At 44.9% G+C, this 11,020-nt stretch overlaps 1 long non-coding RNA gene across 1 annotated transcript; it reads left to right on the top strand.

The window, feature by feature from the left end:
• The first annotated feature begins 9,879 nt into the window (after window positions 1-9,879).
• LOC139025982 (uncharacterized) lies at window positions 9,880-10,543 on the top strand. Its single transcript, XR_011477682.1, has 3 exons — window positions 9,880-10,181; window positions 10,266-10,353; window positions 10,452-10,543. It is a non-coding gene; the product is annotated as an uncharacterized lncRNA (long non-coding RNA).
• The last annotated feature ends 477 nt before the right edge of the window (window positions 10,544-11,020 follow it).

Raw genomic sequence — 11,020 nt, forward strand, 5'->3', positions numbered from 1 at the left:
CTGAAAAAGCCAGCGTTAGCTGTGGTACTTCCCTCTCTGCCTCCTAAACATCAGCCATCAGCCTCCAGCTTCTCCCCTCCGCCTACTTCCCTCCGGCCATTCTGCCTCTCGTGATGCCCTACCGCCTGTGGCCTGTAAGTTGTGTGCACCAGCCACGGTGCAAGCGTTCAGAAGCTCAGCAGGCTGTGGGTGTACAAGACAGTCCGGAGGGTGCTTGACATGGACGGCTGGTATTATATGGGGACAGAGTTACCTGGAGTGTCGCCTCGGGCAAGAAGAAGCTAGCCAGGATGGTCGCTGGATATTCTTGGACCAGCTGGACGCAAAGTCATCGCTCCATTTTCCCAGAACCATCTGACTACAGGTTCAGTAATTTCACACCTCTGAAATTCAAAGCTCTTGTTCAATTTGAGGAAAACAGAAAGAAGCATTCATGATGAGAAAAAGAGGCGGGGTCAGAGGTTCTTGTCAACACTGAGCGTTTTGATTTTTCAAACCCCATTGAAATGTTAATAAGCTCTTTGCCCCATTAAAATGGTAATTAGCTATTATCTGAATTTCTGACCTTTGATCTCTTGATCAGGAAACTGCCCAAACAAGCAAAGTGTGTCAAAGTCACCCTTTCCCAAGCCCTCCTTCCCTTATCAAAGTGTTTCTAGAACCCCCCCTCCACCCACACTCCTGCACCCTCTTCTCCTCCTTTCCCCCCCAATTGTCTCTGTGTTATTGGGCTGTCCTGTGACCTTGAATGGTTCAGACTGATGAGAGAGAGGACACTGGGGAACAGGTACCAGGCTGTACAACCAGCTGAGGAGCAGCACAGCCTGACCTGGATGAGTCAGACCCTGTACTACTGTCCGTCTTTGACCACTTTGTATTCCCAGTGCGCACCACTGAGGGTTACACTCCTCCTCCCTTGTTGGATTGTGCCCTCAGCCCAGTGGCTGCTGACTGTCCACGGCTACGACGTCTGTTTCCAGCTGGAGGACTTTCAAAGGCCAGAGTCACTCCATCTTTGGGTCCATCCTGAAGATGGATTCAACCAAGAAGGTGATTTAAGATTTTTTGACCAGAAATAATACTAGTAGGTAGAGACAATCAAATGGAAGAATAATTATTATGACTTATTTTATGACTTAGATAAATGGTGTTGTAAACTTTGTCCACTCACTGACGATTGACTGTGGTTTGTCTGTCTTGTCTGTCTGTGTTTGTTTTGGACTCCCCTCAGGTGACCAAGAAAACTAGCTGGAAGCACACGAGGACAGGCAGCGTGGGCCACAAATGTGGCAATGGAGTACGGCCAGGTGCCTCATGCACGGTCCTCACTGACAGCGAAGGAGAGGGCTGCTCACATGGCAGCTGGCCTCAGCAGCCTACCAGTAGAGCTGGAGTGGCACTCCAAGCTGCTCTACGTCAACCGGACTGCTGCGCCCTGATGGGAAAGGGAAGACGGCAGCCATGTCTCAGCCAGTGGATGAACTCATGCGTCCGGCTGGATGTTGGGCACCTTCATCCGTCGCTTTTGCTCGGGGAGTGACAAACAGAGAGCCATCCTCTGGTATGCTCTTTTTTGCGGCGCTCTCCTTCCTGCATTTGTGATTTTTTTTTTTATTGTGTGCCAGATGATGTGGAGCGCCTTGCTGGAGGCCAAGCGAGGTGAGCTCAAGGAGAAGCCACATCACGGGGGCTCAGCGACCACAGGTGTTAAGAGGATCAGCCTGAAGGAGATGGCTTCGCACTGTCGTCGCCGCACGCGCGGAGCGGAGGAGACCCGAGCTCTCATCGGGAGAGCTGGAGACCTTCATCGATGCCAACAGACACCTGGGTGTCCGGCTCCTGGACGTGACCGAATGCAGGACCATCTGGCAGACCCAGAGACGACACCTTGGTCTGTTATTGCAGACCCCCCTGGTGTCAGCATCTACACCAAACAAGGGCAAGAACGTGACCAAGGGAGGGGTCAATCCTTGCCTGTGTTGCGCCTGCGCCCGTGGTCCACCTCCCTGGAGCTTTCCACCCCCACCTCAATCCGCTTCATTTCCTGGTTTTAAATGTAAAACCGGATCATGGTTGTTACGGCATGTTGTTGTTAACAAACTGTGTGCATGTGTGCAGGCATGGGCTTATTTCTTGTTTGTTGTTCGTCAGTAGGAGGAACAAGTACGTCTGCCGAGCACTTTTCAGGCACTTCCTTGAAGGGTTGGTTCGGTGAATGAGGACCGTGCCGAAGCTGCAGCGGAGGGCGGGGACAAGAAGCAGACCCTGCACTTGCTATGAGGTGTAGGCCCAGCACGCCATCATGAGCTGAGCCAGAAGCTCCTGGGCCGCAGCCTTGTGAAGGATCACACAAGGCCTGCAAAAGTACACTGGTATGTATTTCTAAATTATACAATTATACACACACACTAAAACATGTACAGTTCTGTTTATGCTACAACGTCTCTTTTTGTCTCTCTGTTTAAGGGGAACTTATGGGTCGAGTATCTTTCTCCCAGAACCCATGGTGACCAGAGGTTGGAGTCCAACCTCGTGGTAATGAAAAAAAAAAAAAAAAAAAAAAAAAAAAAAAAAAAAAAAATTAAAAAAAAAAAAAAAAATAAAAAATAAAAAAAAAAAAACAAAAAAAAAAAAAAAAAAAAAAAAAAAAAAAAAAAAAAAAATTAAAAAAAAAAAAAAAAAAAAAAAAAAAAAAAAAAAAAAAAAAAAAAAAAAAAAAAAAAAAAAAAAAAAAAAAAAAAAACTTTTAAATTAAAAAAAAAAAAAAAAAAAAAAAAAAAAAAAAAACAAAAAAAAAAAAAAAAAAAAAAAAAAAAAAAAAAAAAAAAAAAAAAAAAAAAAAAAAAAAAAAAAAAAAAAAAAAAAAAAAAAAAAAAAAAAAAAAAAATAAAAAAAAAAAAAAAAAAAAAAAAAAAAAAAAAAAAAAAAAAAAAAAAAAAAAAAAAAAAAAAAAAAAAAAATAAAAAAAATAAAAAAAAAAAAAAAAAAAAAAAAAAAAAAAAAATGGACCCGGATGTCCCAGACGGGACACCTGATCTATTTGAGGGAGAGAGGGAGAGAGATGACCTGGAGAGCTTGAGGAGGAGGGATGACCCCACCCTGGCCTTGCCCGACTCGATGACCATCTCTTACTAGTCCCTCCACTTCAGGAAGGACACTCCACCGGCCCATCAAACCCAACCCATCCCAGTACCTTCGTCACACCCTCCTGATGACCACTATGGAGGAAGTGCGGACCACTGCAGCCAAGCTGCCAGTCAAGGACCCGGAGGTGACGTAAGTGCCTATCCACATCCTAAACACTCACGCTCAAGTTTCTTTCCATTCATAAAAACTATTAATCGGACTATAATCCAACCCTCCCACGACTCTTCTAATTTCCAGGAGTTACATAGGACCTGAGGGGTTAGTGGATACAGCACGTGGTCCCTCCTGGCCAGAGTCTGCTGAGGCTGCTGGAGGGCCATGATCCTCTAATAGGCAAATTAGAGGATCATGCTCTCTTGGAAATCTTCCGGAGAGAGACAGGCGCAGTCTCCTTACCCGAGAGGTTCCAGGACCGAGTCCTGCAGGGGAGCTTCAACAATTCAAAGCAGCTCAACCTGACGGGAAGAGAGTATGAAAGCGTTACGTACTAGCACATTGTTCTAACTCAGTACACACATTAAAGACATGAGTGATTTCATCATTAACATGATGTTTCCTTTTGTTTAACTTAATCTACCTCAGCGCCCTCTGCCAAGGCTCTGGACCTGGCTCCAGTGGCCCAACACCAGCAGGACCGTGGGAGGCCATTGTTTGTGGAGCTGTCCACAAACACCCTGCTGCCAAGACGGTTCTTGTAACCGGGTCAACAGGTGGGCTGCTATGCCTGGGGGACTACAGGAGAATCAGGACCATGAGTGCTGGCAGCCCAAAACCTCAATACTCACACCACCTGCTGAACATGTTCCAGCGTCAACAAGCTGACCTTGACACAGTGCGTAAGTTTAAAAAAGATAGATTTTTTTGGGATATTTTATGTGTAGTTCACTGGTGACAGTGTTCCTGATAACAGTAAACATGATTTCACGTTTTCCACACAGTACAACAAATGCGATATCCCTATGGAAGAGTGGCCCTGCACCAGAACGGGACAGCATGACTGCAGAGAGGAGGAGTCAGGCCCCTTCCACGCTGCAGGTCGTGGAGCACTTCACGTTGCCAAGCCCCATCAACCAGCAGCAGCTACAGCTGCCGAGGACAGAACGGGGCAGGCTGGACACAGCGTGGCAGAGCAGACACTTGTCCAGGCCACTGCTACCTCTACTGCCACCCAGTCTGCCCCATACCACCTCCTCCTTAACGGCCAGTCTCCCAAGACCTGCCCTCGACCGCCACTCCTCTTCCCCCTCGCTGGTGGACCCAAGGTCTCCAGGACACTGAATGGAAAGGAGAAGAACTGGAGTCTGGCATTTAAAGTCAGACGCACAAGCCATACGAAAGGCTATAAGTTGCTCTAAGTGTGGCAAGCCTAAAACTTCTGCGTTTGGACACAGTATGTTGGTTCTGTGAGATTCTGGTGGCCGCTACCTCTGGTGGCCAAACTGTGGAGGAGTGCTGGCACTCATGAGGGCCCAGCAGGGTGCTAGCAAAGGGCCAGTAAACTCTGACTGACTGACTGATTGTGTGCCAATTGTAAAGTAGTTTTTGTACATTGTCTTTGTTGTTTATTATTTTTTAAGCATTCATTGTTGAATCGCTTGTACATTTAGCTCTTCCAAATCATCTTTAACTTGTACATAGGTTAGGACATTTGCTGTTTGTTTCACATGTAACATTCCCTGTTGAAATAAATATAATTGAATGCAAAGCACTTTTTCTCCCTTGAAATTCATTTTGATTTTAATGTCATACACTCTCTTTAAAGTCTCAAACAAATAAAAAGCAAGTAAATCTTCATTCATTTTCTTAGTCAATAACACCACTGTTTTAACAGAGTTGTAACACACAAAAAAACAATAATTAGAGTCAAGTTCTACTCAGAGATTTAGATGACCAGCAGATACTTACAGGTGACAGCAGGGATCAAACCCCCCCCAGTGACGCCCATAATCTCTGATTTGCATTGCTGCCACACCTTCGTCTCCCCCCTTTTCGCTCTCTCCCTCTTTTCCTTTCGCCCTCCCCCTTTTTCTTTCTCTCGTTTTTTCTCTCCCTCCCCCTTTCTGTCATTTTTCTCTCTCCCTCCCCTTTTTCTCTCCTCCCCTCTTTTACTCTTGTTCTTGCAAGAGAAAGAGTTGCAACTTTCTTGAGGCCTCTGGCCTCGCTCAGAGTTGCAACGTATGCTGGGTGATTATCCGTCAGCCCTACAAATTCAAATTACAGCTTGTTTTCCTGTGTAGAGCAGACCAAATTACACTTGTTTGCATCAAAATGGCACCCTATTCCCTATTTAGTTACACGTTTTGCCCATAGGGTCCGATAAGTAGACACAGTATAAGGAATAGGGTGTGATTGTATACATCCTTGACTAGCCATCTTGGGGATACCCTAGAAAGTAGGCTAACTATGGGTCTGTCAAAAGTAGTGTTAGGAATGGGGTGCCATATGGGATGCTAAAGCTTATAAAGTATGGTGACTCTGGACGCCCATGTACCCTCCTCTCTTCTAGGGCCCTATGTTGTCTTTGTAGGATCCTTGAGTGGGTCGCGGTGCGAAATCTCCATTCCACCCTGTACCTATTCAATACACAGTGCATGCTCATCTGTCGAGTGTGGAGCCGATGTTCAACTCGTGAACTAGGGTGTGTTATTTTGTGGTGTATAGATTGCGGACATTTGTTTACATGTTTATTGGGAATTTACATTGCAATAATTATCTTCCATTGTTCCTGTTTCGCCGTATGTATACTCTGTCATCGATTAAAAACTCCTAGACTTTGGGCTTCTGTGTCTGTCATCACTGTTGTAGATCTGGTGCTCCAAAGCACATGGCCTACTTAATATGCATTGTGACACATCCCTGCAACTCCTCCTCTCACCCAGCAAAACCCCCATTCCCCCTCCTCCTTCGACAGACGAGGGATGGCAAAAGCCGCGGGCAAGCAAATTTTATCTGTTCCAAATGTTCCAAAAACCCATTTTTCCCATTAGTCCTCTCCTCCAATCAGATGCTTCAGTGTGTCAAATAGAAAGAGAAAAAAATCCAACCAATTGAAGAGCCTAGCTTGTTCCAAAAGTTTTTAAGCCAATCATGCTTGCCTCTTTAAAAATTTCTAACGTCACTTCTTCAAAATCTTTCTCTAGGCAGCCATTGAGTTGAGCCATACACACCGTGAGTATTCTGATGGTTAATTTTGCCAATTTGCCCAATAGAATTTAATCATCAACGACTATAAATGTGATGTAAAGTAGTGACAATAAACATTCAGCCAACCGATTGTTTACTAAGGGGTTACCCAATTGTTAAATTTTAACAACGTCTGTAGATCGGCTAGCTGATAGCTGTAGCTATAGTAATAGGTGTGCAGCATGCTGTTTAGCATTGGCTATAAAATATTTTTTCTACAAAATTGATGATCTAAATATTTTATAGCTTGACAGAAATGATGATACCCGGTGATATAGATGGGGGGCGGGAAGTGCTGCTTAGTTGCAAAGAAATGAAAATAATCGAGCGAGTATCACGTTCTAGTCAACCGACTTTTTGACTACAGGGGCTACCCAAGCTGTGTAGATTTAAACAACGGTTTAGATCGCACTTACTTTAAACTAGGTTTACAAATTCAAAAGTGTATTTGACGCTGACAACCCTATAAAAACACATATGTCAGAGGGTTTCAAGGCCCGCGGGCCACATCCGGCCGCGAGAAGGTTTTTTACGGCCCCTGGATGATCTTGATTTATTATTAGAACCGGCCCGCAGACCGCAGCAAGCCGTGCAGCCCGCAGATCTTTACACGCACCAAATACTACATTTCCCACAGATGCAACGGGTGACGCACGAGCAGTAGGCTGCTTCATTTCAATATTTTATTTGGCCACAGGCAGTCCGTCAGCATACAGTAAAATTAACTTTCAGATATCATCCCATCAAGGTGTAAATGGAAAGAGGACTCGGACAGGTGGACATCTGAGAACGCGGGAGGTTTCAAACAAGGTGGGGAGTCGGAGTATATGTTCCGGAGTAGCCTGGAAACTGTGGTGTTTCTGATGGTGGAGAGAAGTGTGGCGGTTGTACTGAAAGATATAATCATGAGAGACATTATGAAACGAAACAAACGCGGACAAAAAAGCCAAATCACAAGGCCAGGCTGCTGTCAAGGCCAAGTTTTAATTTTGCAGAAAGAGATCGCTACACATCAGCCCGGCCACTTTACGGGTTCGGGGGATTTCATCAAAAACTGCATGATTAAAAGTTTGTCGACGATTTGCCAACGAAAAAAGGCAACTCTTTTTAAATGTGAGTCTGAGCAGAAACACCATTTGCCGACGAGAGGTAGACCATTGTCATCAATCTAAAAGGAAGCAGCTTGTGAACAAAGGGAAAAAGATCTATTGCATATTCCTTGGCTGTGGATGAGAGCACACGATTTATTTCTGACAGTTGCCCATAGTATGGACAAATTTCATTACCGCGAGTGGACTCCAGCCTAAGCGTGACAGAGGAGTTGTTTGCTTTTCGTCCTATGCTATGAATGCACACTACGGTGCATGATTTGTATGAAGAGGTGTCAAAGATGTGTAAATGAGATGGAGCTGACCTTGGGAAAAAAACTCGTGGTTTTGACAACCGATCGGAAGCACCTGCGATGTGTCGGACCACAGGAGCGGACTGTGGCGAAGTATACGGAGAAAAAGATGCAGAGAGGAAAACGCGACAGAGTGAGCTGACAGCTTTATCATTGTATCATACACCAGAGAGCGATGGTGTGCGGAAAGCCTGAAAATGGAGCATCGTAATCGAGTTCATGCATCACGCGGTCAACTATGTTAACTTTAATTCGAGCCAAAGGTTTGAATCTACCGCCAGTTCAAGGCATTTCTGACGGAGTTAGAAACGGACATGGTGATTTGCGCTTATCACACAGAGTGCGATGCTAGCCAGGGAAAGGTGCTTTCAAAGATGTTTCCGAGCTCTCGTGAGGAGATTTGTCTGTCTTCTCGGACAGCAAAGGAAAGACACACACAACTCCGAGACGGCAAATGGGTTCTGTGTGTAAAATGGGCTTTTCTGGATGAACAATGTTAACGATTATGACTCGAATGCAATGCAATCTGCGAACTGCAGGGTCGGGATCATGGCATCTCTGATAAATGTACAGTACAGTGAAGCATTTAAAACCAAACTGACTCTGTGGGAGACGCAGATGCGGAAAGAAAATTTGAGCACTTTCCCAGCTGCCAGACCATGAAAGAGAAGCTCTTACCAGTGCGTCCCGCAGCGCACAGTTGGCTGATAAAATAGGTATGCTTGCCGCTGACTTTCGACGCCGATTTGCTGACTTTGAAGCACAAAAAAGCAGGTTGGAACTGCTCGGTAACCCATTTGCTGTTGACGTGGAAAGCTCACCACCAACCTCCAAATGGAGTTGATTGACTCCAATGCAATGATGCAACTGAGGGCAAAATATGCGGCAGTGGGTGCTGCGGAGATTCGCCGTTTCCTCCCCGACACAATGCCCCAGCTGCGCATCCAGGCTGCTCAAACGTTGTCTATGTTGGCAGCACATACCTGTGTGAACAACGTTTTCTTTGATGAACCTGAACAAAACATCACACAGAAGTCGACTTACTGCGTGAACACCTCCACTCAATTCTGAGGATTTCCTCAAGCTCAGAGCCTTACCCCGAACATTGATGAACTTGTGGAAAAGATGGGACACCACCAAGTATCACCTCAACTCAAACAAGTGAACATTACTGTGCAATCACATATTTTAGAGTTTTTACTCAGTTCAAGTTTAAAAGTTAAAGTTTTAATATTTGTTTTCACTGCATGTTACTTCTCCTTAAACAAAGTGTTGTTTTTGATTAATAGATTTTGCACTTTTATTTTATTGTATTTCAATCCAATTATATTTTAAAAATATTTCAGTTGAGTGGATGATAGAAAATTGCTATTATTGTTTTTTTCTTGAAGAAATTTAGCCACTTTTGCTAAAATAGAAAATATATGGCTACTGATGGTGCCTTGAATACCGGTTTTCTTTCATTTAATGTTCATGTTATTGGGGATTTTTATATAAAGGAAATTTGTCTTTGATGTCTGTTGAAAATTAAAGATTACTGACAGAGCCATAAGAAAATAATTGCACTTTATTTATCTGATCATATTGGAATATAATTTGTTAGGTTTTCAGTAGGTTCAATTAGGTTCACTAGACTTATATGCGTCATTTAAAATTTTTCAATGAACATTCGAACAGTCCGGCCCTCGGCTTGTAGCTAAATTTTTTATTTGGCCCTCCGTCCATTTGACTTTGACACCCCTGTATTAAACCTTAGCTAAAATTTCTATCATCTCAAAGTTGGAATTGTTATACTACTTAAATGTCTATTTTCCTTTGTTTTTGATGGCATGCATTTGAAGTGTATGGTAGTTGGATGCATTGTATGAAATGTGACAACCTGGGGCAAACTGTCTTATCTATGAATTTAACTAAACTGAATTTAACTGCATATGAGTTATTAACCCTGACCGGGCACCCCCACCACACTGCTGAACCTAGCAGCCCTATCAAGCAAACGTGAGTTCCTTTATTATGTACCTCTATACGGTATGCTGTCGCTTGTCACTGCACTCCTCACTCATGATAATAGTTTGTTTCTTGGCCAATAAAGATGACGGCTGACGGGCCCCCTGCCTCGGGTGCTCAGGCAGAGGCTCGAGCCGCGTCGTCTCCGAGGGAGGTGACCCCGGTGCAGAGATGGTCATCCTGAGCCGGTGCACGGTTCAGTTCGGCAAGTACCGGGGTCAGAACTTCAAGTGGATGATGGAGAACGACGTGGGCTACCATGTGCACCTGGTAACGGTGCATCAGAAGGAGAGGAGAGCGAGAGTGCAGCGTTTCCCAGCATCCCTGATGGCCAACAAGGATGCCTTGACTCGCTACTCGTGATCCTATCCGGCCTTCGCTGAGATGGTCAGGTTCAACCGGGCGCACGAGGAAGCTAAGTCCTGTCCTCCCAGCCAGGTGAGTGTGTTTAATTCTCCTCATTGTATGTAAGATGTAACTCTTTTGCTCTTGACAGTTAATTGGTTCCGTGCTGATTTCGAGCCAGGAGGGGCAAGGCCCTTGTTGGCATCGGGAAGTACAAGTGGGACACGCTGCAGGACCTGTATGAGGCTACGGGAGCAGACAGTGATAAGGTAATGGGTGCACGTGTTTTTTGTGTTTCTTATTTCATGTCAGTGTGTTTTTATGCAACATTTTACATCTGAAATGTTCCCTCTACTGTATCTCACAGATATGCAGGAGCATGAGGACGCAGACACCCCGTTATCCTGGGAGTGCGATGGCGCCTGATTGGCTACATTCAGCGCAGAGACCAGGAGGGGGTAGCTGGCTGTGGCCAGGCCCACCGCAGCCAGCACCACCCCCGCCAGTAACACCCGGCCCAAGAGTGGGCTACGTAAGTGCTACATATCATCTTAAGGAAAATATAATTCCACTTGTTCCACACAGTTGGAAATTATGACATTTGCTATGTTTTCGTTTTCAAAGGTCTCTTGGTCCTGCGATCTCTGCGCTCCTGTCAAGGCGCTCTCTCACCCAGGTGAACTGCAGTCGAAGATGAAGAAGCTAATGGTTTCTCAGCCTGCAGTTCAAGGTGAGTGTCTAGTTACACATGTAAGATAATATGAACTTTTTGGATAAGCTGTGTAGCTCACAATCCTTTCTCTCTCCACGTGATATCGGGGTGTCTTTCCCTCGACCAGCACTGCCACCAACAGATCTATCGGACGCAGAGCTGGTCAAAGCAGCTGCTGACATAGACACACTATGTTTTTACTTCACTATTAATTGACAAAGGAC

This window comes from Salvelinus sp. IW2-2015, unplaced genomic scaffold, assembly GCF_002910315.2.
Source record: "Salvelinus sp. IW2-2015 unplaced genomic scaffold, ASM291031v2 Un_scaffold3690, whole genome shotgun sequence".
Taxonomy (NCBI): Eukaryota; Metazoa; Chordata; class Actinopteri; order Salmoniformes; family Salmonidae; genus Salvelinus; species Salvelinus sp. IW2-2015.